Source organism: Myxocyprinus asiaticus, chromosome 34 (assembly GCF_019703515.2).
Source record: "Myxocyprinus asiaticus isolate MX2 ecotype Aquarium Trade chromosome 34, UBuf_Myxa_2, whole genome shotgun sequence".
Lineage (NCBI taxonomy): Eukaryota > Metazoa > Chordata > Actinopteri > Cypriniformes > Catostomidae > Myxocyprinus > Myxocyprinus asiaticus.
Window position 1 is genome coordinate 17,078,857 of NC_059377.1, and position 25,370 is coordinate 17,104,226.

Below are 25,370 nucleotides of genomic sequence, written 5' to 3' on the forward strand. Positions count from 1 at the left end.
TTTTCTTAAGTTCTGTGCCAAGCCTCTTACATGTTTTAACTGTAAATAACTAAATCTTAGAGCTCTGTCTGTCTGAACCATTTCATCCAGTGCCAAAACACTCTGCAAACATTGTGGTCAAAAAGAGCTGTGTTGAGAACTACGTGCAATTTCTTTACATTTTTATCCACAAAATTTCAGTTTCCCATGGTTTTAAATATCCCATGACATGAAAATTACAGTTTTATGCTTTTAGTCCATGTCTGTTAGCTTTGAGGTCACCTGTATGAAAATGGACTCCTGAAAGTTACCAAAATTCACCATTAACACTATTAAACATCGTCAATATTTTTCCTTTTCAAGAACTTGTCCATGTTTTCTGTCCGTCTTAGTAGCGTATTTAATTGTAATGTTTGAAATTCGGCTATGCAAAAAAAAAAAGAAAAAGGAAAAAAAAGTCACATAGGTAGGCTACGCCGTGTGAGGTCACAGGTGGCAAGAGTGCTAAATGGGTAATGTAAAAACAACAAATTTGCTTCTTTTCTAATTTGTAGATTTGTTTTTGCAATGCCACAGCAAATTCCAGGGATGCAAACTCATGAGGGGAAAAAAGGTAAGACAATCACTGGGGAGAAACATTTTCTGGGGATATTTTTTTTAAAAGAATAAGCTAAAAGCACCAATTCCAGCTATTTTAGTGATTCAAGTTTATTCAAGTTTACAACTGTGCAGAATTAGCTGCAAAATAAAGAGTATTTTGGTGAAGCAAGTTTCACAAATTTGTTCAATTTTATTAACTGATTAGTTCAGTGACCCCTTCTGGAAATGTCACTAGGTGGCGACAAATGAGCATCTTATGATCTATGAGTGAGTCAGTGAATCATTCTGAGTCATTCATGACCGAAATCTACCAAGAGACTTTATAGTGTTTAAGCATTAAAAGAACAAAGCAGTTCTACAGTTTTCCTTCAGTCTGAGCATTATTTTTCATCCAAAAAGACAACAATAATAGTCTAATAATAGTGAGTTTCAATAACGTCCTTACCTTCTCCTTTATTAAAACTTGCATGGCTACAAATCTTCTGACTTCAGTATAAGAATTATAAACACAAAGCAGATCTACAGTATCATTTTCCTACAGTAGCCTATTTAAACTGCTGTGCGTGGCTTTTATCAGAAAAGACCACAATAATAGACAAATAATAACAATTTTGAGTTTCAATGATGTTCTTTCTTTATTGTAAAGTGCATTTCACATGAGTTGAGTCGAGGCATCAACGCTCCGTTCAACGCCAGCGTCAAGTGCCGCATTGCCCTACACATGACGAGTTGCAGAAAGCGTCACAGAGGGGCAATAGTTTGCCATGTAAAAAGTGGGAGGTGTGCACAATAAACATTGAAAACGTATTTGGAAGAGAGTAAAAAAGCTTGCAGTTGCTTTGATAGCAGGAAGTAATAAAAGGACTCATTTATATTTAGGTCTAAGCGTTTTCTTGGTGAATTTAAATTAGTTCAATAACTGGGGTCTCTGATATTCGTAAACGATAAGGTAATATTTAATTAAAAGAAATTATGAGACATTCAATGTCTCTTCACAAATTTGGACAGTTTTTAAATATTTCTTGTTGCTTAGTACTCTCAAAGACATTATTGGTGAAGCAAAAACGTGTCTTTGGTGTAAAGTGGCGTCACTTCATAGACTTCAATGTATTCTGCAGCACTGATGCGAGTCATGTGAAAGACCCATAACACGTTTAAATATCAGTCACTTTTGCACATTAATCATTGCTCTTCACAATCACAAAAGTGACCAATTATGGTTTCAAAACGGCAAGTTTCTCCAAAAGGTGAGGAGTTTGGATCTCTGAAATTATTATTTTTTTTTTCATGCATTTATTTATTTTGTGGAATTTGATATTTTTTCACGGCACATCTGATAATATTTTCACTAGTGTGCCGCGGCAAAGTGGTTGGGAAACACTGCTCTAATACACCTAATTCTATTCTGACTAGCATCTGCAAATAGCAAATCATGTTTCACAGCTTTGAAATATACTAAAAGATATTGGCTCTTCAATATGTCCCACCCCAACTTCCTGTTTAAATTAGTAATGTCAATATAGGAAAAAAAAACTGCATTCATCAAGCCATTTTATAGGGTGTTTTAATATTTCAAGATATTCAAAGTCATCTAACACCTTTCTTTGTGATATGGTAAATTTATTTGGTATGGTAAGCTTGTTATTGTAAAGAGCTGTTAAAAGTTTTCACTTTCAACAAAAAAGGACCACTTCATAATGGTGTCAACGATAGCACTATGAGGCCCTCCGCACTGAGCAAGAGAAACAGAGAGCAAGAAAGAGAGAGTTTAAGAGGAATGAGGTCAGCCTGGGGTACGGCAACGTTACCTGAGAGAAGTACCTGTCCCTCACACTATCCACTTACTGAGGCATTTGTCCCGGCTGAGCTGATATGTTAATACAGGCAGAAAAAATGCAGGAAGCACAAAGCTATCTCTCCATCAGTCCCTCACAATGACCCAAAGAGTGCAGGGCTGAATGAACCTGTCAGGGATTGAATTTTACTACTTTAGTGTGACGAAGAGCTTTGAGTGGCTTTTTAGGCTGTTGTAAATTAGTTCGTGTGTGGTATTGTCTGTGCTCTCGTTTGTGTGCATTTGTTTGTGTGTGTGTGTGTGTGTGTGTGTGTGTGTGTAGAAAAGATATCCTCTTCTCTGCCTCTAGTTTTACCTCTCCAGTAGTTTAGCACAAAGGGAAGGTATTGAATGGTTATTGTCGGTTGAATGACAGGCTTTGTGATTGTTAATGACAGGATTGAGCTGGCCATGATTTATTTGTGCCAATATCTACAGCTGGGTATCAATGTTCACCTTCCCTGGTAAAAGTTCTCAGGATTATCCGGGGTGTTTAAACGTGGTCTGCATGTCTAATGAATTTCCTAATGTAGGTAAAGAGTCTTATAGACTAATTAAACTGAATTATTAATTGAAACATTGTGAAAGTCGCATTGTATTTTTAAAAAAGGAGACAAGATTTTGTTATTGTGTGTAAAAAGTTTTGGCTATCCCATTGCCAGAGGTAAATTCAACTGCTATTTGATGGAAAATGGCCAGTTGATCACAATCACAATGATGGTGACAATCCTCAAACACATTACTGTGTAAAAATATGAGCTTTGAAATATTGCTATATGACAAATAACTGAAAGTGACAACAAACAAAACAACCAACAGCATAAATAAAAGCACCAAACAGTAAAAAATGAAAAGACTGTAACACTGCAATATGCAGAATTTCTTCATGCCACACTGCATGCTGGGAATCCGAATCCGAATACGTGAGCGTGATGTGCGTAGTTCCCTTGACTTATATTCTTTATTTCAGCTGAATAGTTTTTCAAAGTTCTATAACTTATAACAAGTTCAGCTAACAAAAACTTGGATGATCAAGTTATCCCAACAAGATCAATCTAGAGCAGTTATTCTAACTCTACATTTTGAGTTATGATTACTAAAAGCCAAAATAAGTTTTTACAGTGGCAGTGAACGGTATTATATTGCACAGTGAATGTAAAAAAAGATGTAAAAACTTTCTTGCAAAAACTGCCCACATTTGTCAGAATAAGCAGCAAACAACGCTTGATTTTCACAGATTTGGCCTAAATATTATAATTAATTATAAGGGTTTTTTTATTTTTATACATTTTTGCAGTTATATATTGTGTATATATTTTTTTCACATTTATTATGTTGCAGCCTTATGCTAAAATGCTTTACATTTTTTTTTTCTTCACATACACTCCATACCCCATAATAACAAAGCAAAAAACATATTTTTGAAAACTTTGCAAATGTATAAAAAAACAAAACAAAAAAAACTGAAATATCACATTGACATAAGTATTCAGACCCTTAACTCAGTACTTAGTTGAAGCACCTTTGGCAGTGATTTCAGCCTCAAGTTTTTTTGGGTATGATGCGACAAGCTTTGCACACCTGGATTTGAGGATTTTCTGCCGTTCTTCTCTGCAGATCTTCTCAAGCTTTGTCAGGTTGGATGGGGACCATCAGTGGACAGCCATTTTCAGGTCTCTCCAGACATGTTAGATTGGGTTCAATTCCAGGTTCTGGCTGGGCCACTTAAGGACATTCACAGAGTTGTGCCTAAGCCACTCTTGTGTTGTCTTGGCTGTTTGCTTAGGGTCAATGTCCTGTTGGAAGGTGAACCTTCAGCCCAGTCTGAGGTCCTGAGTGCTCTGGACCAGGTTTTCATTAAGAATATCTCTGTATTTTGCTGCGTTCAGCTTTCCTTCAACCCTGACCAGTCCCCCAGTTCCTGCTTCTGAAAAACACCCCCACAGCATGATGCTACCACCACCATGCTTCACCATTGGGATGGTATTGCGCAGGTGATGAGTGGTGCCTGGTTTCCTCCAGACATGATGCTTCGAACTGAGGCAAAACAGTTCAATCTTCATTTCATCAGACCAGAGAATCTTGTTTCTCACAGTATGAGAGTCCTTTAGGTACTTTTTTATGTGTCTTACACTGAGGTTAGGCTTCCGTCTGGCCACTCTGCCATAAATTCCAGATCGGTGGAGTGTTGTAGTGATGGTTGTCCTTCTGCAAGTTTCTACCATCTCCAAACATGATCTCTGGAGCTCAACCAGAGTGACTATCGGGTTCTTGGTTACCTCTCTTACCAAGGCCCTTCTACCCTGATTGCTCAGTTTGGCCAGGCGGCCAGCTGTAGGAAGAGTCCTGGTTGTTCCAAACTTCTTCCATTTAAGAATTATGGAGGCCACTGTGCTCTTTGGAACCTTCAATGCAGACAAAACATTTTTTGTAGCCTTCCCCAGGTCTGTTCCTTGACACAATCCTGTCTCTGAGCTCTGCAGGCAGTTCCTTTGACCTCATGGCTTGGTTTTTGCTCTGATATGCATTTTCAGCTGTGAGACCTTATATAGACTGGTGTGTGCCTTTCCAAATCATGTCCAATCAATCGAATTTGCCACAGGTGGACTCCAATCAGTGTAGAAACATCTCAAAGATGATCCAGAGAAATGGGATGCACCTGAGTTAAATTTCAAGTGTCATAGCAAAGGGTCCGAATACTTATGTTAATGTGATAGTTTTTTCTTTTTAATAAATTTGCAGAGTTATCAAAAATTAGGGGTGCACCGATCGATCGTGCCTAGAATCAGGGCCGATCTTTTTTGCAGCATGCAGGGAATCACACATACATTGTTACTCTAATGAATGAGCGCTTTCTCAGCCCTTGATGCATGACAGTGTGGCCTCTGGAGGGTGAATTGTTGGTAATTCTAAGTATTTACGAATTTAAACTTTCAGACATGCTGTTATTCAGATGAATATGCAGGTTTGTTTTTAAAAATGTGTAAGTATTACATGTTTATGAATATTAAGTTGCCCATTTTCTAGAGTCATTATGGTAGTAATTCTGACTAACTGCACTGTGAGCACGGAAAGGGTAAAGAGACTGCAAATGGGTATAAAAATAAATTAAACAGCAAATAAATATGCGTATACAAATCTGAGTATACATGATGTAACGTGAGTCGTGACAATCAGACGTTGAGTTGAGCGATAGCGGCTGCGTCTGAAACCAGGAAAATGCTGCCCTCGGAGGCTGTATAACGAGGCAGGATGAAAATAAGGTACTTTTCAAACTGTTCGGTGGCCAGTTTCCTTAAGAGTTCCATTCATTCAAAACACCTGTCAGTTAAGCCATTAACTGATTAGGCAGCAAGGCAGCAAGTCAGCTGCCTACGTTTTCGGATGCATCCCGAAACTGTTTGAGCGATCATGAGCACTTTCAGCTTCACTCCCTTTAATATGCTTACTCGCGGTGTCAATCAAACATGTGCACTCTCCAGGTGCTCTCAATATTTCATCAGTCACTCATCTCAGTGATATTCTGTGAGGATCCCAATTTAAATCAGATTAATGTTGGGCACATTACCACTAATCACAGCAATTACATTTTAACCATAATGGCACCGCGTCTTCACGCATTTGCTTAATAATTAGTGATTTGTGTTACAGCAAAACTAAAATATCATAGATATTAATGATTTCTCACTGGAGCAATTTTAGAGCTTGTAATGGATATATATTTCTTATTTTTGAATGCATCTCTGCTGTGCGTGATGCTCTCATGGTTTTTACTGCTTACCGGTATGTCACAATGACATTTTGATATTGACAACAGAACTATTCATAACTGTTTCAAAACAAATAAATGTGAGCAATTCATAATGCAATTTTGGTTCCATTTGTTAAAATTAGTTAATGCATTAGGTATCATGAACAAACAATGAACAATATATTTTTACAGCCTTTTTTAATTGTAACGTTAGTAAATAAAATTACAATTGTTCATTGTTAGTTCATGTTAGTTCAGAGTGCATTAACTAATGTTAACTAATACAAATTTTGATTTTAAAAATATAATAGTATATGTTGTAACTAACATTAAGTTCATTAGTTCATGTTAACTACAGTAATGTTGTTCAGTAATGTTAACAAATGGAAGCTTTTTGTAAAGTGTTACTGTAATTTAACTGTGTGGGGCATAAACATATAACTGCACAATATAACTTGCAAAAGTGTGGCAAAGGGCACAGAATCTGTATTGTGTTGGCCGATCATAGTGTTAAAAAATCGGAGATCGGTATCAGCGTCAAATTTCCTGATTGGTGCACCACTATCAAAAATTTGTTTTTTGCTTTGTCATTATGGGCTATGGAGTGTAGATTGATGTGAAAAAAAAATAAATATTTAAAGCATTTTAGCATAAGGCTGCAACATAACAAAATGTGAAAAAAAGAAGGGGTCTGAATACTTTCTTAATGCACTGTAAGTTATTGTTAGATATTTAATTCTTGCAAATTGGACCATTATTTTGCTAAATCTAACACAATTGGACCATATATTACTTTTTTTTTTATTTTGTATGTGGAACCCCATATGGTATACTAAAAAACATCCCCCCAGTGCTGTAAGACATAGAATTTGATATTACAATGACCCCAACCCTGATTATGAGTCACTGGTTTGCCACACTTGTTTTTTGTATAAATATTGCTTTTCCCTGGCTGAATAAGCTAGTCCTGTCTCATTATGTTAAATGATGGAATGAATAGACTGTAATATTGTTGTGAAGTCGGGGAGCGTCCCTCAGCACTAAGGCTGTGTACAGTCATTTCTCATTATTAAAAACACAGTGCCACACTACACGGCTGGTTACAGCGCTTAAACACTAGAGATCAGTGATAAACACAACTGTCTACCCTGGTTAGATTAGTTGCAGTATGTGTGTGTGTGTGTGTGTGTGTGTGTGTGTGTCTGCCACGTTGTGTGATAGAATTTCCCTTTGCCGGGAACCCTGACTCGAGTGTTTGGGGTGTTTGTAAAATCTGTTTGAAAACAATATTTTTGCAAATTCATTTAGTGACGCTAGTGGCACTGAAATTACACACTTCAGCTTTAAATTTGTAGGTGTTTATGGAATGTGTGTCTGTTTGAAGAGCGGACACACACATTATTTTGCGCTGGGTGGCTCCAGCCATCTGTCGTTGGCAAGATGAGCTCATTGCTTCTTCTCTATTGATCAGTGAAATAACAGAGCTGCTGTAGTAATGATGTCATTACCTGCCTCTCGCTCACACACCCACAGCGCTGACCTTGAATGAATCAAGCTACTGAGCATGCTCACTACAAGAATGTCTGTCTGTGTGCATGTGAGCTGGATTCTGGAGGTTGAAAGAAGAAAGGCTTTCAACCTGCTGTCCTCTGATGCGCGCACACACACATACAAGCACCTGCTGCTGAATTCCTTTGAGCCTCTCCATCTTGTTTCATTTTTGTCCATTGAAAAAAGAGAGACAGTGTCTGGATGGCTCTTCCATCTGTAGAAGAAAAGGATCATGATTGCTCCATGTGTAATGTGTGCACAAGCATATGGTGTACCTTATTATAATGGTATGAGGCATTCATGCATCATTTTATTTAATGTGTGGATGGCTTGATTTTGGCATAAAGAAATGCTGTACAAAATGTTTAGTGACACAGGTATCATGAATTTCACAGTTTCAATTGCATTTCCTTCTGATACATGTAAAGTTACGGGGGTGATGTCACATAGAACAAGTTTGTGGTACAGATCTGTGTCTTAGTCTGCAGGCACAGTTTTCATGTTGGCCCCTTTACCCGTTTCTTCTCATCCTCTCTGTTTTCTGATTTCCCTCTTATTCTCTTGTCTGTGCTTTCTTAACCCCTCTAACCGAGCTCTGCTACAAGGATGGTACTGGCTTACTGTTTGTCCTATATCTGTTTTTGGGAACCTTACTGTGTTGTGTAACACACACACACATACACTACTCTAAAATGGACTTTATGAAGCAGACTTTGAGAATATAAGCTTGTTTTAGGAACAGCAAACACATACATGGAGCATGGGTCCAGTTTGTGTGTGTTAGTGCTTGCTCGTGTATATTGCAGTGCTGGCAATTGGGTATCTAAGATGTGTCTGAATTACCGAAGCCGTTTTCCTCCAGTTTGTAGAATTTCTCCATGTGATATAGGGTGGATAATGGTCAGGGCTTGTGATTCTGAGGGCAAAGCAGTATTGCAATGAGAATTGAATCTTTTAATGGGAAATGTGACAGCAAGACATTGGTATTTTGAACCACCTGTAAAGCAGAGAATGGGGGAATATTCCCCCATTCATCCATTATACAGGACTTCAGCTGCACAATTGTACGGGGTCTTCATTGCCGTATTGTGCGCTTCATAATGCACCGCACATTCTCAGTTGGAGATGGTCAGGATTGCAGGCAGGCCAGTCTAGCAACCACACTCTCTGCTTATTCAGCCAGTATGTAGTTTGAAGTTGTCCTGCTGAAAATTCCGGGATGTCCCTGAAAAAGATGGTGCTGGATGGCAGTATATGCTGCTCCAAAATTTGTACATATCTGTCTGCATTAATGGTGCCCTCACAGATGTGCGAGTTATGCATGCCATGGGCACTGACACACCCTTGGCCCATATAGACACTGGCTTTTGGACCTGATGCTGATAACAGCTTGGATGGTCCTTTTCCTCTTTGGCTTGGAGAACATGATGGCTGTGTTTTTCAAAAACAATTTTTAAATGTGGACTCATCGGACTGAAAAAACAGTTCCACTGTTCTACTTTCCATCTAAGATGAGAACAAGCCCAGAGAAGTCGGCAGTGCTTCTGGACAGTGTTGATGTAGGGCTTCTGCTTTGCATAGTAAAGTCTTAACTTGCATCTGTGGATGCAGCAGCGAATGGTGTTGACTAACAAAGGTTTACTAAAGTAATCCCAAACCCATGTTCATGATATCCATTACAGATGAATGATGTTTTTTAAGACAGTGACGTCTGAGGGATCAGAGATCACACGCATTCAGAAGTGGTTTTTGTCTTGCCCTTTACGCACCGAGATTTGACCAGATTCCTTGAATCTTTTAACTATATTGTGCACTGTAGAGGGTGAAATGGCCAAAATCCTTCCAATTTGTCTTTGGGGAACATTGTTCTCAAAGTGCTGGATTATTTGCTGAAGTATCTGTTGGCAAATTGACAAGTCTCGAATGATCCTTGCTCTTGAAGGACTAGACTTTTTTTGGAGGCTCCTTATATACTATGACACGATTGTCTCACCTGTTTAACACCTGTTTCACATCACCTTGTTATTTTAACTTGTCAGATTGTTATTAGTCTTAAATTGCCCCTGACTCAACTTTTTTGGAGCGTGTTGCAATCATCTGATTTGAAATTACTGTACATAAAAAAACAACAATTAAATTCACGGTAAAATATCATATAATGTTTAGCATTTTTCATACTTCCCAACTTTTTCGTAATTGGGGTTGTAGATTGAGTGATGATTCACTCATGCAAAACACACCATCATTATGCAAGGGTGTTGTGGGTGGTTACCCGGGTGTTGTTATGAGGTTGCTATGATGTTCTAAATTGTTGCTAATAGCGGTTGACCGATAGCCTATATCAGTGAGGCCAAAATTAGTAATTTTTTAATCTATATAAAAAATTAGATACATTTTCACATTTGGCCGATTAGTTTCTCAAGCTGCGACGGTGCCAAGAATCACCTACATGCACGTCTGAGATATGTAAATGACCAATCACAGTTAGTTTTGTTATTAGTGCCATCGTGTTATGACAGTAATAGACTGGTGTGCAACACACTCTCATTTAAATGGTCCCACATATCAGAGACGCGGAGACAGCAGGCGCGTATGAGCTCGGGTGTTTCACTCTTTCTCTCTCTTCTCAACAATTCCCTGTAACTGTTAAAAGTGAAGTGAGTAATTTCCACACTACTAGTGGCACCAAAAAAAAAAAAAAAAACTTTTTTTAAAAACAACCTTTGCCAACACCCCTTAGATTCATTATGCCCTTTCTCACTCTCTGATTTCCTATATGAACGAATAGGCCATACTAAATAAAAGGTGATAAATGTTTAATCATCATAATAAACAAGACCACTATATCATATACACACCGGATAGACAGCGTGACAGAGGAATCATGTCGTCCAATAACATTGCCGGATTGAATGGCAGCTGGCTGTGTGGGGGATCCAGCACATGAGGTAGGATGGTTCTTTTGGTAACTAGTAAGCGTAACGACAGCGGCGTTTCTTACGACTATGGTGCCCTAGGCGAGATTGGTGTTGTTGACGGGGGCAAGTGGCGGTGTATTAGTGACTTGCACGGCGATCTCGTTATCGCGCTCTCATTTGTCAGAGCGATCTCATCATTTGTGGTGGTGTGTGTGTCCTCCACCTTTTAAATGTGACCCCAATGTTCACTTTGGTTTTACTCTGTTCTCTGTATCTGTGTCTTTTAGCAAGTCTACAAATTTCGGCGAAGCTAAATTTGTTTTCATGGGTACATGTTTGCCATGGATGTCCATATTCCCGTGGCTGAACAAGTAGCCATGCCCAAACTCAAGCTACAGGTTGAGCTGGAAAGGGATGGGTGGAGCTGAGCGGGCCGCTCAAAATATTAACATCAATGTTTTGATAGTGCCTAGGAGGCTGTGTTTATACTTTTGGGGGAGGTAAACCCATGAATGGCATACTTATAGTTGTCAATGAACAATAAATAGAATAGTAGAATATATTTTGATTTTAACTGTCTAGTCTAATGATATAAATGCAAATATCAATACAAGTTCTATCATATATTATTTGCAAATATGAGGATATCTTGTTTAACAGATTTAGTCCACAAACCTCATGATTCACGAAACTTGTGCAAATTTGTTTTCTTTCTGTGAACCGTGCATATGTATTCCTCTTAAGCGCATTTTATAATAGCCTGGATCACAACTGTGTCCCTCTGACTCACAAATGTTGTGTGACGGTCAGTCCGGGACACTCCAAGCAGGCGATCTGGGCCGAGTAAACTGGAAGTGGTCAGGAGATTGCTGCTTTCGCTGGATCCGCATGAGAATGATAGAGCAACTTCAAAGTAAAAGCACTTCACGTGCACACGTCATACTGTCTTCACGTCATATTCGTTGTGCACTTCATTTGCAATTAGTTTGGTTCTCTGGATAATGGCATCGACATTGTCCATGAAAAACCCATATCGCTCTAGTTGTTAGTATGGTAATTGCTTACTGGCCCATCTCAAATGAGCTAACCCCCTTGTCATTGATATTCTGATATGGCTTGGGTCCCTCCTTCAGTGGAAGTGTAATGGATTTTTCACTCAATGTATTATCTTCTAATACAAAATCATAAAGTGCTTTGAAAAAGTATTTGCCCCTTCCTGATTTCTTCTATTTTTGTGTATTTTTCATACTAAATTGTTTTAGATCTTCAAACGAGATATAACATAAAACAAAGGCAACATGAGTAAACACAAAATACAGTTTTCAAATATAGATTTAAAAACAAAAAAATAAAATAAAAATTATCCAACACCTATATCACCCATGTGAAAAACTAACTGCCACCTTAAACTTAATAGCTGGTTGTGCCTCATTTAGCAGCAACAACTGCAACCAAACACTTCAGATAACTGGAGATCAGTGTTTCAGAATACTGAGGTGGAATTTTGGCCCACTCTTCTTTGCAGAACTGCTTTAGTTCAGCCATATTGGAGGGTTTTCAAGCATGAACTGCCACAGCATCTCAATCGGGTTCAAGTCAGGACTTTGACTAGGCCTCTCCAAAACTTTAATTTTGCTTCTTTTGAGCCATTCAGAGGTGGACTTACTCCTATGCTTTGGATCATTGTCTTGCTGCATAATCCAGTTGCGCTTGAACTTCAACTCACGGACTGATGACCGGAAGTTCTCCTTTAGGATTTTCTGGTAGAGAGCAGAATTCATGTTTCTCTCAATTATTGCAAGTCGCCCTGGCCCTGAAGCAGCAAAGCATCCCCATACTATCACACCACCACCACCATGCTTGACCGTAGGTATGATGTTCTTTTTGTGGAATTCTGTGTTTGATTTATGCCAGATGTAACAGTTCCACTTTCGACTCATCAGTCCACAGAACATTCTCCCAAAAGGTTTGGGGATCATCAATGTGTGTTTTGGCAAAATTCAGCCTTAACGTTCTTCTGGGTTAGCAGTGGTTTTCACCTCACCACTCTTCCATGGATGGCATTTTTGGCCAGTGTCTTTCTGATAGTGGAGACATGAACAGTGACCTTTATTGATGCGAGAGAGGCCTGCAGTTCCATGGATGTTGTCCTTGGCTTTTTTGTGATTTCCTGGATGATTCGTCACTGTGCTCTTAGAGGAATTTTGGAAGGTTGGCCACTTCTGGGAAGGTTCACTATTGTGCCAGGTTTTCTCCATTTGGAGATAATGGCTCTTACTGTGGTTCTTTGGAGTGCCAGAACCTTTGAAATAGCTTTGTAACCCTTCCCGGATGTATTTCAATCACCTTTTTCCTCATCATTTCTGGAATTTCATTCGACCTTGGCATAGTGTGCTACTGGATGAGACCTTTTAACCAACTTCATGCTGCTGAAAAAGTTTTAATAAGGTGTTGATTTGATTGAACAGGGCTGGCAGTAATCAGGCCTGGATGTGTCTAGTCCAGTTGAACCCCATTATGAATGCAGTTTCATAGATTTGGGGATTTAGTAACTAAGTGGGCAAATACTTTTTCACACAGGCCCAGTTGGTATTGGATAACTTTTTTGCTTCATTAAATAACATTATCATTTAAAAACTTTATTTTGTTCTTACTCAGATTGTTTTTGTTTTATGTTAGATTTTGTTTGAATTTTTGAAACAATTTAGTATAGATTTAGTATAGAGATATACACAAAAGAAATCAGTACTTTAGTTTTTTGCTTTGTCATTATGGGCTATGGAGTGTAGATTGATGTGAAAAATAAATAAATATTTAAAGCATTTTAGAAAACAATACTTTTTCACAGCTCTGTACATTTGATCACTTATAAACACCTCATCATTCAGTTATCATTCATGTCTGTTTTACAAACAGTGTGGGATGAGTTACATGCCGAAGTTTAATACTTGAATAGGGTCAGGAGTTTGTTCAAACCCCTAACCGTAAGTATTAGCAACAGTGTTGAGTAAGTTAATCAAAAAAAGTAATTAATTACTAACTACTAATTACATCTTCTACAGTGTAATTAGATTACTTTACAAATTACTCTGTCTGAAAAGTAGTTGTATTACTTATTACTTATTACTAATTATTTTCTAAAACCCTTAGCAACCTCAATCAGATAAAAATACAAGGATAGACATAACATTTTTCTTTTAATTCTTTCAAATAAATCATATAAAATAAAATAAATTATTCAAGAACTGGCCAAAGAATTTAAGGGGGCTGCATTAAATTAGAAAACATACATTTTAGCATTAGATGTTAAATTTCGATTTTAAATTCACTATCGTTTTATATAGAATTGTTCTATATTCTATACAATATTTAACACAATTACATCTGAAGTAACTGTAATTAAATCACTGAAAAATTAAGAATAATCCCTTAACTTTTTTCAATGAAAAAGTAATTTCATTACAGTAATTAATTACTTAGTAATGCATTACAACCAGCACTGATTAGCAATAGTAATAATGATGCTTGCCTCAGCAAGCACTCCTAATAATAAGTGCTGTTCCTCTGAAATGTGCACAGTAAAGCTTTGAGAACTAGAGTTGAGAGCAACTGTGTTCTGTGCAGTGAATCCCTGCCATTGTCATCAGTTTGACCAATGTAATTTGATACCTGTTGTGTTCTGACAAAGATTTGGTGAGTAACGATGGAGAAGATACAGCAATTTCATTTCAAATCTGCTGTCAAAAATCATGTGGAATTGAGAAAGGGGGTTCCACTTGGTGTCACTTGCTATATCTACTTTATATGTTTATTGTTTTGTTTTTTGTTTTAGTTGCTTTTATTAATTTGAACAATCTCAGGAAAGAAGGAATCATATGTCTCCTGGGCTCACAGACACTCAGACATATTTTGGAAGTTTTGCAGACACTCAGTGGAGTATGAAACAGTGTTGGCCTGAGGTGTTTAGGGATTGCTACATTACAGTGGTTTGAAAGGACATCTGTGGGAAAACTATGAAGACTACAGAATTTCTGTACCCTGACAGTCAGGTCTGAAACGCATTTTTGTGGGGGCCACAAAAACATGAACAAATCAGCAATTTCTCAGTTCTCATGAACAAATCAACAAAAAAGAAAAAAAAAATCCATTGATGGGATAACCTGGTCATTCAGTACATTCGGTAGTCAGCTGACATCATTTTATTGCTGCATAACGTTGCTGAGACTAGACCTGATCAATTGAAGCAACCCCAGATCATAACACTGTCTCCAGAGGCTTGTATAGTGGGCACTGTGCATGACGGGTGCATCGCTTCATGTGCTTCCCTTCTTACCCTGACGTGCCCATCGCTTTGGAATAGGGTAAATCTGGACTCATCAGACCACAAGTCGTTTTTTCCAATTAGCCTCACTAAATGGCTTTCTTGTGGCCACACAGTTGTTTAGTCCCAATCCTGTAAGTCCTCATCGCATTGTGCGTGTGGAAATGCTCTTACTTTCACTATTAAACATAGCAGTGAGTTCTACTGTCGATTTTTTATGATGTGACTTCACCAATTGTTTTAGTAATCTCCGATCACGATTATTCAATATTTTTTTCCAACCACATTTCTTCCATGAAGCTGACGGTTCACCACTTTCCTTCCAGGTTTTAATAATGCGTTGGACAGTTCTTAACCCAATTCCAGTGATTTCAATCTCCTTTAGTTGTTTGGAGGCCAATAATTTGCCCCTTCTAGAAACACAGTAACATCTTTTCCACAACCACGGGATACGTCTTCCGACATGGTTGTTTAAGAAATGAGAAGCTACACACTGCATCAGTTAGGGTTAAAATAATTATTATATTAATCACTGCAATAATGATCCAATCATAGGCTCAGAATATGTAATAAATATGCTTATTTAAATCCAAATGGCACCTTTATTTTTGGCCAGGCAGTGTATTGCCCCCTTTAAAAAAAAAAGGGAACAATTCTGACACTGGCATGTGCATATCACCTTAATCATTGACCTGATCTATCCTGGCAGTCTTGTTTACTCAACACAGAAACAGCCTCGGCTAGACCTCCCACAGCTGATAGTAACATTGAGGAAAGTGACATTCAGGGAAATGTGTAAATGATGCTTGCACTGTGGACCGTATATCATAAAAATACTGAGCTTGCAAGAGTTATGCCATTGCTGTTTATGACTTGTGGCCACAGCCGCAACCACGTGACACATCAGCACTTGTAAAACATAAAAAGAAAGAAACAGAAGAGTTAACGTGTCAGGAATAGCTTTTAGAAAGGTGTCTTTTTTTCTCATACACTGAAAAAAGCACAATAATATGATAAATCACTGCAACAAGATTTTGTTTTAACCCCAGATTTCTGGAAATTTATAATAGATTCAGTGGAATTAGTATCATGCTTGGTTAACTACTGATATACAGCACCTGGTGTAATAATTTTCTCACTGTAGTAGCATATCCTCAGAACACTGTGTTTGACTGATTATTCACAGTATGGTTGTAAGAAAAGCTATGATGCTGATCTGAGTTGTGGAATAGACACTTGACTTTCAAAGGTAGGATATTACATCAGAAAAAGCTTCATTTGATTTCAGTTAATTTGTTAATTTTTTGAAGATCTAGTTGTTTTGATTGAGTATTACCCCGAATTAAAAACTGACCACATGAATCACATTTTACCAGCAGGAAAAGCGACTTTTTATTAGTTTATCCAAAGTTTTAGTCAGTCATACAATTAATTCCAGCAAGGCAATCTTAACTGAGTTTTAACAAGAATGAAGAACTATTTTGTATTCCGTATAGACAACATAGGCGACACAGTTCACTTCTTTATTGTAAAGTATTTCCAAGGAAATAATGTAAGGCGTGGTAGTTTGCTTAATAGTATTTATATTATTGGTTAATTTTAAATTTCCCCTCTCACACAGCCTTGGTGATGTCAGCTGAAAAGAGTATTCTCAGTGGCAGAGAAAGTTAGTACATTCTTATGAAAGATGAAAACCATGTTCAGAATGCAATAGAGTGCAACAGTGCCCACTAACTCTTTCAGCCTTAATTATTTTTGTCATGTTTAAATGTGTTTTGTGTTCATGTCTTTTATTTTGGAAGTTAGTTCCTGGTTCATGTCATGTGATTTCCTGTTCCCTCATGTGATCCTGTCATGTGTTTCCCCTGTTCATGTGCCTTGTTTTCATTCAACAACAAGGCACATTGTTGTTGGGTTCATTGTTTGATTAACTTGTTATCAGTCTTGTCATATCATTGGTTCATGTTTTAGTATCTAGTTATCTTGTTATTAGTTTAGTCTTGTCATTGTCATGCGTTTGCCCATGTCCATGTATTTAAGCCCTCATGTTTGCCATTGTTCTTTGTTGAGGATTGTTTGTGTAGAAATCAAGTATCATTGTTCAAGTCAAGTCACAGTTGTCTGTCTGGTGAAACGTTTACCTTGAGGATCATGGGTAATGTAGTTGTCCACCAAGAATTCCACTATTTAACATTTTAAAAAAAAATGTCTTTTTATGAAGATCAAATAATGCAGACTGATGACTTTAACAGAAGCATATGCCATTGATTAACAAGTCTGTAGCTCATGGTAAGTCTCTCTTAAATGTTTGCCCTATGGAAAAAACGAATTAGATTTTTATTTTTGGAACCAGAATTTTGTGCTCTGTACTAGCATAAGCCTACTGCTTTCTGCATATTCTGCACAGTGCTGCTTATACTATTTTTAAATGAATTGTTTGTAAAACAGTATGCATTATGCCACAATGTAATGTGCAATTCCAAAGATAGCCAAACATTTTTTTCCTTTTAGAATAATGTCCAATGGTGAATCATACACAATAAGACCAGGCCAACTTTAGAGTAAAATGGGGTCAATTCTGATTTCATGTTGTTCTAACACTTCAGTTCTCAAGCACATGCGGAACTGGGAGTCAAAGCAAAGCATCATGTTTTGATGCCACAGCATGGTTTGTATTTCTAGAGACTTGTGTGGAATGTCTGCAGCGCTTATGTCTTCGTTGTCTCCTCTATTGCATTCAGGAATCTCACTCGTTCTCTGCCTGATTCACATGTTCACACATCCCACTATCTGTCTTCGCTTTTAGACTCTTGAAGCACTAATGGCTGTTGTCACAAGTTTCACTGCACCCACCCGCTGCGACCATCTGTCTGGTCTCTCTCTTGCACGCTCACTCGCTCGTCAATGATGCTTTATCAGCACGTCTGCCAAAATACAATGATGCCAAAGCAGTACAGAGTATAATTAATCTGCAGAATTGGTCGCTCGAAGTGTATACTAGTTAAGAACTGCAAAGAAAGCATGAAATGACATTAACATGAATCCATGACCTCTCCTCTTCATGATTTGCTCCAAAATTTGAGCAATAAAAGTGGATCTACTTTGTTGCAACACAAATTTTACATAAGCTCTGGGTATGTCACTTGGAAATAGATTGCTGCAATGTAATCATCTCACACATAGTACTCCAGGAAAAAATGATACATGGCTTTCTTTTGTATCTGTCTATCTGTCTGTCCGTCCGTCTGTTTGACTGTCTGTCGTTCTGTCTGTCTGCCGTTCTGTCTGTCTGCCATTCTGTCAGTCTCTTGGTCTGTCTGACTGAAGTTCTATCTATCTATTTGTCTGTCTGTCCATCTCTCATTCTGTCTGACTGTCTCGTTCTGTCTGTCGTTCTTTCAGTCTCTTGATTTGTCTATTTATCTGTCTGTCTCTCATTCTCTCTGTCTGTCTGGTCTATCTGTCGGTCTGACGATCTGTCTGACGGTCTATGTATGTATGTCTGTCTGTCTGTCTATCTGTCTGTTTGTCTGTCTGTAAACATTTCTATTTGTTTGTCTGTCTGTATTTCATTCTGTCTGTCCGTTGCTTGTTCTGTCTGTCTCATTATGTCTGTCTGACTTGACGGTCTGTCTTTCTGATGGTCTGTTTGTCTGCTATCTATTTCTGTCTGTCTAATTAAACATCTATCTGTCTCATTCTGTCTGTCTGTCTCTCTGTCTGTCTGTAATTAAACATCTATCTATGTCTGTCTCTCGTTCTGTCTGTCTCTCGTTCTGTCTGTCTGATGGTCTGTTTATGTATGGCTGTATGTCTGTCTGTCTGTCTGTCGTTCTGTCTGTCTGTCTCTCGTTGTGTGTGTATGTATGTCTGTCTGTCTCTCTTTGTCGTCTCTTGTTCTGTCTATCAGTCTGACAGTTTGTCTATATACACTACCGGTCAAAAGTTTTGAAACACTTATTCTTTATTATAATTTTTTATTCTTCACATTTTAGAATAATAGTAAAGTCATCAAAACTATGGAATAGCATAAATGGAACTATGGGAATTATGTTGTGACTAAAAAAATCCCAAATAAATCAAAACTGTGTTATATTTTAGCATCTTCAAAGTAGTCACTCTTTGCCTAGAATTTGCAGATTTAACAAACTTCTTGAGGTATCACCCTGGGATGCATTTTAAACAGTATTGAAGGAGTTCCCATCTATGTTGGGCACTTATTGGCTGCTTTTTATTATTTGGTCCAAGTCATCAATTTCAAAAACTTTTTTTTTTATTACATTTTAGTTTTATAATGAAATAAATTAATATGGTGGCACAATTATATTTTTGTCTACAAAACTAATTTCAAACATTTAAGCATACGCCTTCAGATCAAAAGATTTTTAAGATCATGAGAAACACTTCAGTCAAGTGTTTCAAAACTTTTGACCAGTAGTGTATGTATGTATGAATGTCTGTCTGTCCGTCTGTCTGTCTCTTGTTGTGTCTGTCTGTCTGTCGGTCTGTCTGTCATAAGACACCAAAAGAGAAACAGAATTTTAGAGACTAAATGAACACTCATTTTGCACAATATTTAATCACTATTATCAGAAAAATGTGCATTATTCTACCCAAGTATGTGGGTAGATTTTGGAAACGACACAACGGGGAATTATTATCTCTGATAAATGGCCAATCGTGCACCGTCTGCGAGTGAGAGGATGCAATGTCATCCCTATTTTATGCCTTATGGAATACCGCAGGTGGCTACTGCAAGAAACCAAACAAAGTCTAAGAGCAAATACATCCTGAATGAACTCACTGACACTGATCTGAAAGCAGCTCTAATGAGACACATCTTTATTTAAAGAGCCCACTCACTGTACACCCACACCTCCACCTTTGTGTTGTCTTGTTACACCGTTTTCCATAGTGGTCTATTCTGTGTTGTGAGTGTCTAAAGGGTGTGGAGCATGTTGAAAGATGACAGAGATGCAGTAGTATGAGTGTGTTTACAGTAAATCCACCTGAGTGCAGCTGTACGTCTGATGCTGGGGCGTTTTGATTCAGGCTTATGTGGATCATGTTCACTTATCGCTATACCTGTATTGCTGGTTTAGTTCACTGCCTAAGCACAGAAATGGGAGTACAAGGGTAGGAATGTGTCCTATTGGTGACTGTACAGACGGTCTTTATTATTAATATGTGTGTGTGTGTGTGTCCGCAGGTTGTGCTGCAGGCCTGTGCTAAGTGCACGTGCTGAGTTGGGATTGTAACAACCTCAATGGGCTGCAACACACTCTGAAACTCTGGAGGGAGATCGTAGAAGCTGAATGAGGTATGATGATATTTCACACTCTTTCTTACACACACAAACAGGCACACACACATCAGAGGCATTTTCTTCGAGGAGGCAGTTTATAAATGGCAAATATCTTTGATACAAAAAAGCATGTTGAATTCCTTGCAATGCTTACATTTTTTGGGACTGCAATTTTTTTTGTTTTGTTTTTTTTTTTGAAACTGACAACATTTAACCAAAAATGTCATAATTAAAAATTCTAAACTAAATATTCACCTTTATCCAAAGTTTTGTTCAAGTTTGAATTTCCAATCAAATTTGAACCACTGAAATTTTAGAGGCGAATTTAATGAAGTATAATGGAATATATGTACATTATATAATAATTGAAATATAATGGACCGAAAATTCCCTTTCAAATAATAAAAATAGAATACAAATTATCCATTTCTCTGGATTTACTATTTATAGGTATGTGTTTGAGTAAAAGTAACATTTTAGATTTATTCTATAAAGTACTGACAACATTTCTCCCAAATTCCAAATAAAAATGATGTGGGATGCTTCAGCAAAGCTGGAATCGGGCAGATTTGTTTTCGTGAAGGATGTATGAATCAAGCCATGTACAAGTTTATCCTGGAAGAAAACTTGCTTCCTTCTGTTGTGACAATGTTCCCCAACTCTGAGGATTGGATTTTCCAACAGAACAATGCTCCATGCCACACAGCCAGGTCAATCAAGGTGTGGAGGGAGGACCACCGGATCAAGACCCTGTCATGGCCAGCCCAATCTCCAGACCTGAACCCATTGAAAACCTCTGGAATGTGATCAAGAGGAAGATGGATGGCCAGAAGCCATAAAACAAAGCCAAGCTGCTCGAATTTGTATGCCAGGAGTGGCATAAAGTCAGCCAACAGCAATGTGAAAGACTAGTAGAGAGCATGCCAAGATGCATGAAAGCTGTGATTAAAAAGTTGAAGAGTTATTCCACCAAATATTGATTTCTGAACTCTTCCTAAGTTAAAACATTAGTATTGTGTTGTTTAAAAATGAATATGAACTTGTTTTCTTTGCATTATTGGAGGTCTGAAAACACTGCATCTTTTTTGTTATTTTGACCATTTGTTATTTTCTGCAAGTAAATGCTCTAAATGACAATATATTTGGAATTTGGGAGAAATGTTGTCAGTACTTCATAGAATAAAACAAAAATCTTCATTTTACTCAAACACATACCTATAAATAGTAAATCCAGAGAAAGTGGTCTCTTAATATTTTCCAGAGCTGCACTGTATGTGTATGTGTGTGTGTGAGATATATATATATATATATAGGAATAGGTGGTGAATATTGTTCTTCTAAGGATTATTATTAGGGCCCAAGCACTGAAAGTGCAGAGGCCATTGTTCTAAGGATAATTATTATTTTTATAAAAGCAAAATTCAAGATTTAGGGAGCTTTTGGGGCACTTAACATGCTCAAAAGCTCATGAAATATTGCACACGTGTCAAGTCGTCGGCCATTAGGTCTTGGCAAATTTCATACATGGGCGTGTAGAGAAGGCTCTGTAGCACATCCCTTTTGAGCTACAGTCACCAAACTTTGTACATATATAAATCTCATCAAGCCGGACAATTTACGTTCTGACAGTCATAAGCTCCGCCCAACAGGATGTCGGCTATTTTGGATTGTTTGAAAAATGCATGCTCTGGAATTTGAAATACTCCTCCTAGGGGATTCATGTTACAGGTACCAAATGTGGGCGGCATCATGCCAAGACATTGACGATGCTAAATTGCAAAGTAATTTTTTTTTATATATCAAATGGTGTTGCCATGGCAATGCGATAATGGGAAACAGGAAGTGTCTTCTGCATGCATCGTGTGATTTACATCAAAATTTAGCTGTATGTTTGGCCTTGTGGGCTGATCACATTGATGTCATAGCGCCACCAACTGGCGGAAGTGTGGCACTTTTAACAGACTTTGAAATATCCCTCTTATTTTTACCTGAGTTGCTTCAAATTTCTTTTGAATAATGTCAAGACAGTACAGATTTAAAATTCTGAAGGGATTCTTGATATCTTAAATAGTGTTGCCATGGCAATGCATTAAATGTCATTATTCCTTTTTATGTATATTCACAGGTTTTTGAGGTACTTGGCATGCTTGAATTTTCATGATATTTTGCACACACATCAGAGTTGTCGGCCATTAGGCCTGGTAAAAATTTAACACATGGGCATGGCTGGGGAGCTCTGTAGCACCACCTTTTGACAAAAGTGGTGGGGTCAATTTCTTCTATGGTCACATTTGCTACATGTATTGTTCTCATCAAGCCTAACAACTTTCAGAATTACTGTCATTAGCTCCGCCCAACAGGAAGTCGGCCATTTTGGATTGAATGTTTATTTTTTGAAAATTGCAGGCCCTGTACTTTTGAATATTTTTCCTAGGGGATTCATGTACACTACTGGTTAAAAGTTTAGGGTCACTTATTCTTTATTTTAATTTTTTCTTCACATTTTAGAATAATAGTGAGTCATCTAAACTATGTAATAACAGAAATGGAACTGGGAATTATGTTGTGACTATAAAAATCCAAAATATATCAAAACTGTTATATTTTAGCATCTTCATAGTAGCCACCCTTTGCCTAGAATTTGCAGAAATTTACTCTTGCCATTTTCTCAACCAACTTCTTGAGTAATCACCCTGGGTTGCTTTGTAAACAGTTCCCATCTATGCCTGGCACTTATTGGCTGCTTTTCTTTATTTTTCGGTCAAAGTCATCCATTTCAAAAAACTTTTTAAATACAATTTTAGTTTTGTAATGAAATCAATTAATATGTTGGCACAAATATATTTTTGTCTACAAAACTCATTTGAAACATTTAAGAATACGCCTTCAGATCAAAAGGTTTTTAAGATCATGAGAAACATTTCAGTCAAGTGACCCCAAACTTTTGAACTGCAGTGTAACTGTCACCAAATTTAGGCAACCTTATGACAAGACATTGAAGATGCTAAATTGTGAGCAGATTTTTGATATATCGAATGGTGTTGCCATGCCGAGGCAATACATTAATGGAAAAAGTGGGGAACAGGAAGTGTCCCAAATTTTCTGCCTGCATTGTGTGATTTAAATTATATTGGTGCTGTCTGTTTGTTCATGGGGCTGATCACATGGATGTGGCTATTGTGGGTCACTGTCTTAGCGCCACCAACTGGCAGCAGGAAGTATGGCACTTTTAACAGACTTTGAAATAGCCTGCTTATGTTTACATGAATTGCTTCAAAATACTTTAGAATAATGTCAAGACATTACTGATGTAAAATTGTCAAGGGATATTTAATATCCATGGCAACCATGGCAACACATTCATTGTTATTCTTTCTTCCTGTATTTAAGTGTAAACTAAATGGTTGTAACTCATGTATGCTAGGGAGTACAGACTTAAGCCTGGTCTCTTTTTAAATAAGACACTTGGAAGTTTGTTGTGCAAGTGAAAAGCAGTTTTTAAAGTGAAATACAAATAAGTTATAGGAGTCTAAGTTTATTGTAATGAAAATGTTCTGCATTTTGATGTAAATAAAATATACTAAATATATAATCTGAAATGTAAAAAATATTAGAAAATCAAAGCCATATGTCTAATCCAGATCTGTTCCACATTTTAGGTTGATATACAGTGGCGGACAAAAGTTTGGAATAATGTACAGATTTTGCTGTTTTGGAAGGAAATTGGTACTTTAATTTACTAAAGTGGCATTCAACTGATCACAAAGTATAGTCAGGACATTACTGATGTAAAAAAAACAGCAACATCACTATTTGAAAAGTAATTTTTGATCAAATCTAGACAGGCCCCATTTCCAGCAGCCATCACTCCAACACCTTATCCTTGAGTAATCATGCTAAATTGCTAATTTGGTACTAGAAAATCACTTGCCATTATATCAAACACAGCTGAAAGCTATTTGGTTCATTAAATGAAGCTTAACATTGTCTTTGTGTTTGTTTTTGAGTTACCACAGTATGCAATAGACTGGCATGTATTAAGGTCAATATTAGGTCACAAATGGCAAAAAAGAAACAGCTTTCTCTAGAAACTCGTCTGTCAATCATTGTTTTGATGAATGAAGGCTATACAGTGCTTGAAATTGCCAAAAAACTGAAGATTTCATACAAAGGTGTACACTACAGTCTTCAAAGACAAAGGACAACTGGCTCTAACAAGGACAGAAAGAGATGTGGAAGGCCCAGATGTACAACTAAACAAGAGGATAAGTACATCAGAGTCTCTAGTTTGAGAAATAAACACCTCACATGTCCTCAGCTGACAACTTCATTGAATTCTACCCGCTCAACACCAGTTTCATGTACAACAGTAAAGAAAAGCCTCAGGGGTGCAGGCCTTATGGGAAGAATTGCAAAGAAGAAGACACTTTTGAAACAGAAAAACAAAAAGAAAAGGTTAGAGTTGGTAAAGAAACAGACATTGGACAACAGATATTTGGAAAAGAGTATTATGGATCTTAACCCCATTGAGCTTTTGTGGGATCAGCTAGACTGTAAGGTGTGTGAGAAGTGCCCGACAAGACAGCCACATCTATGGCAAGTGCTACAGGAAGCGTGGGGTGAAATGTCACCTGAGTATCTGGACAAACTGACAGCTAGAATGCCAAGGATCTGCAAAGCTATCATTGCTGCACGTGGAGGATTTTTGATAAGAACGCTTTGAAGTAGTTTTAAGAAGTTCTGAAAAAAAAAAACAATTCTAATTGTAATAGTAATTTTTCACGTTATTAATGTCCTGACTATACATTGTGATCAGTTCAATGCCACTTTGGTGAATAAAAGTACCAATTTCTTTCCATAAGAGCAAAATCTGTCCATTATTCCAAACTTTTGGACCCCAGTGTAAGTAGACTATTGTCACTCAGATGTTGCATGTTTTAAAAATGCACTCTTTAACAATTTAAAATATTTTTTCACTGTAATGTTCTAATTGCAAAATAGACTGCAGAAGATGAAAGTTGAGTTTTTAAATTTATTGATACCAAGTATGTGAACACTGATTAAGTTTTTGATATAAAACAAAGCATTTGTTTTTTAGCCACACTCAAACG

The 25,370-nt window shown here is 37.4% G+C and overlaps 1 protein-coding gene across 4 annotated transcripts in view; it reads left to right on the forward strand.

Annotated features, from left to right (window-relative positions):
- The window catches only part of LOC127425738 (ataxin-1-like), a 391,578-nt gene that overhangs the window by 82,708 nt on the left and 283,500 nt on the right, over positions 1-25,370 (forward strand). For all 4 annotated transcript variants that reach the window (XR_007894662.1, XM_051671997.1, XM_051671996.1 and 1 more), the window contains one exon: positions 20,164-20,274. The gene's annotated coding sequence lies outside the window, so the exon portion shown is untranslated. The remainder of the gene's footprint in view (positions 1-20,163; positions 20,275-25,370) is intronic.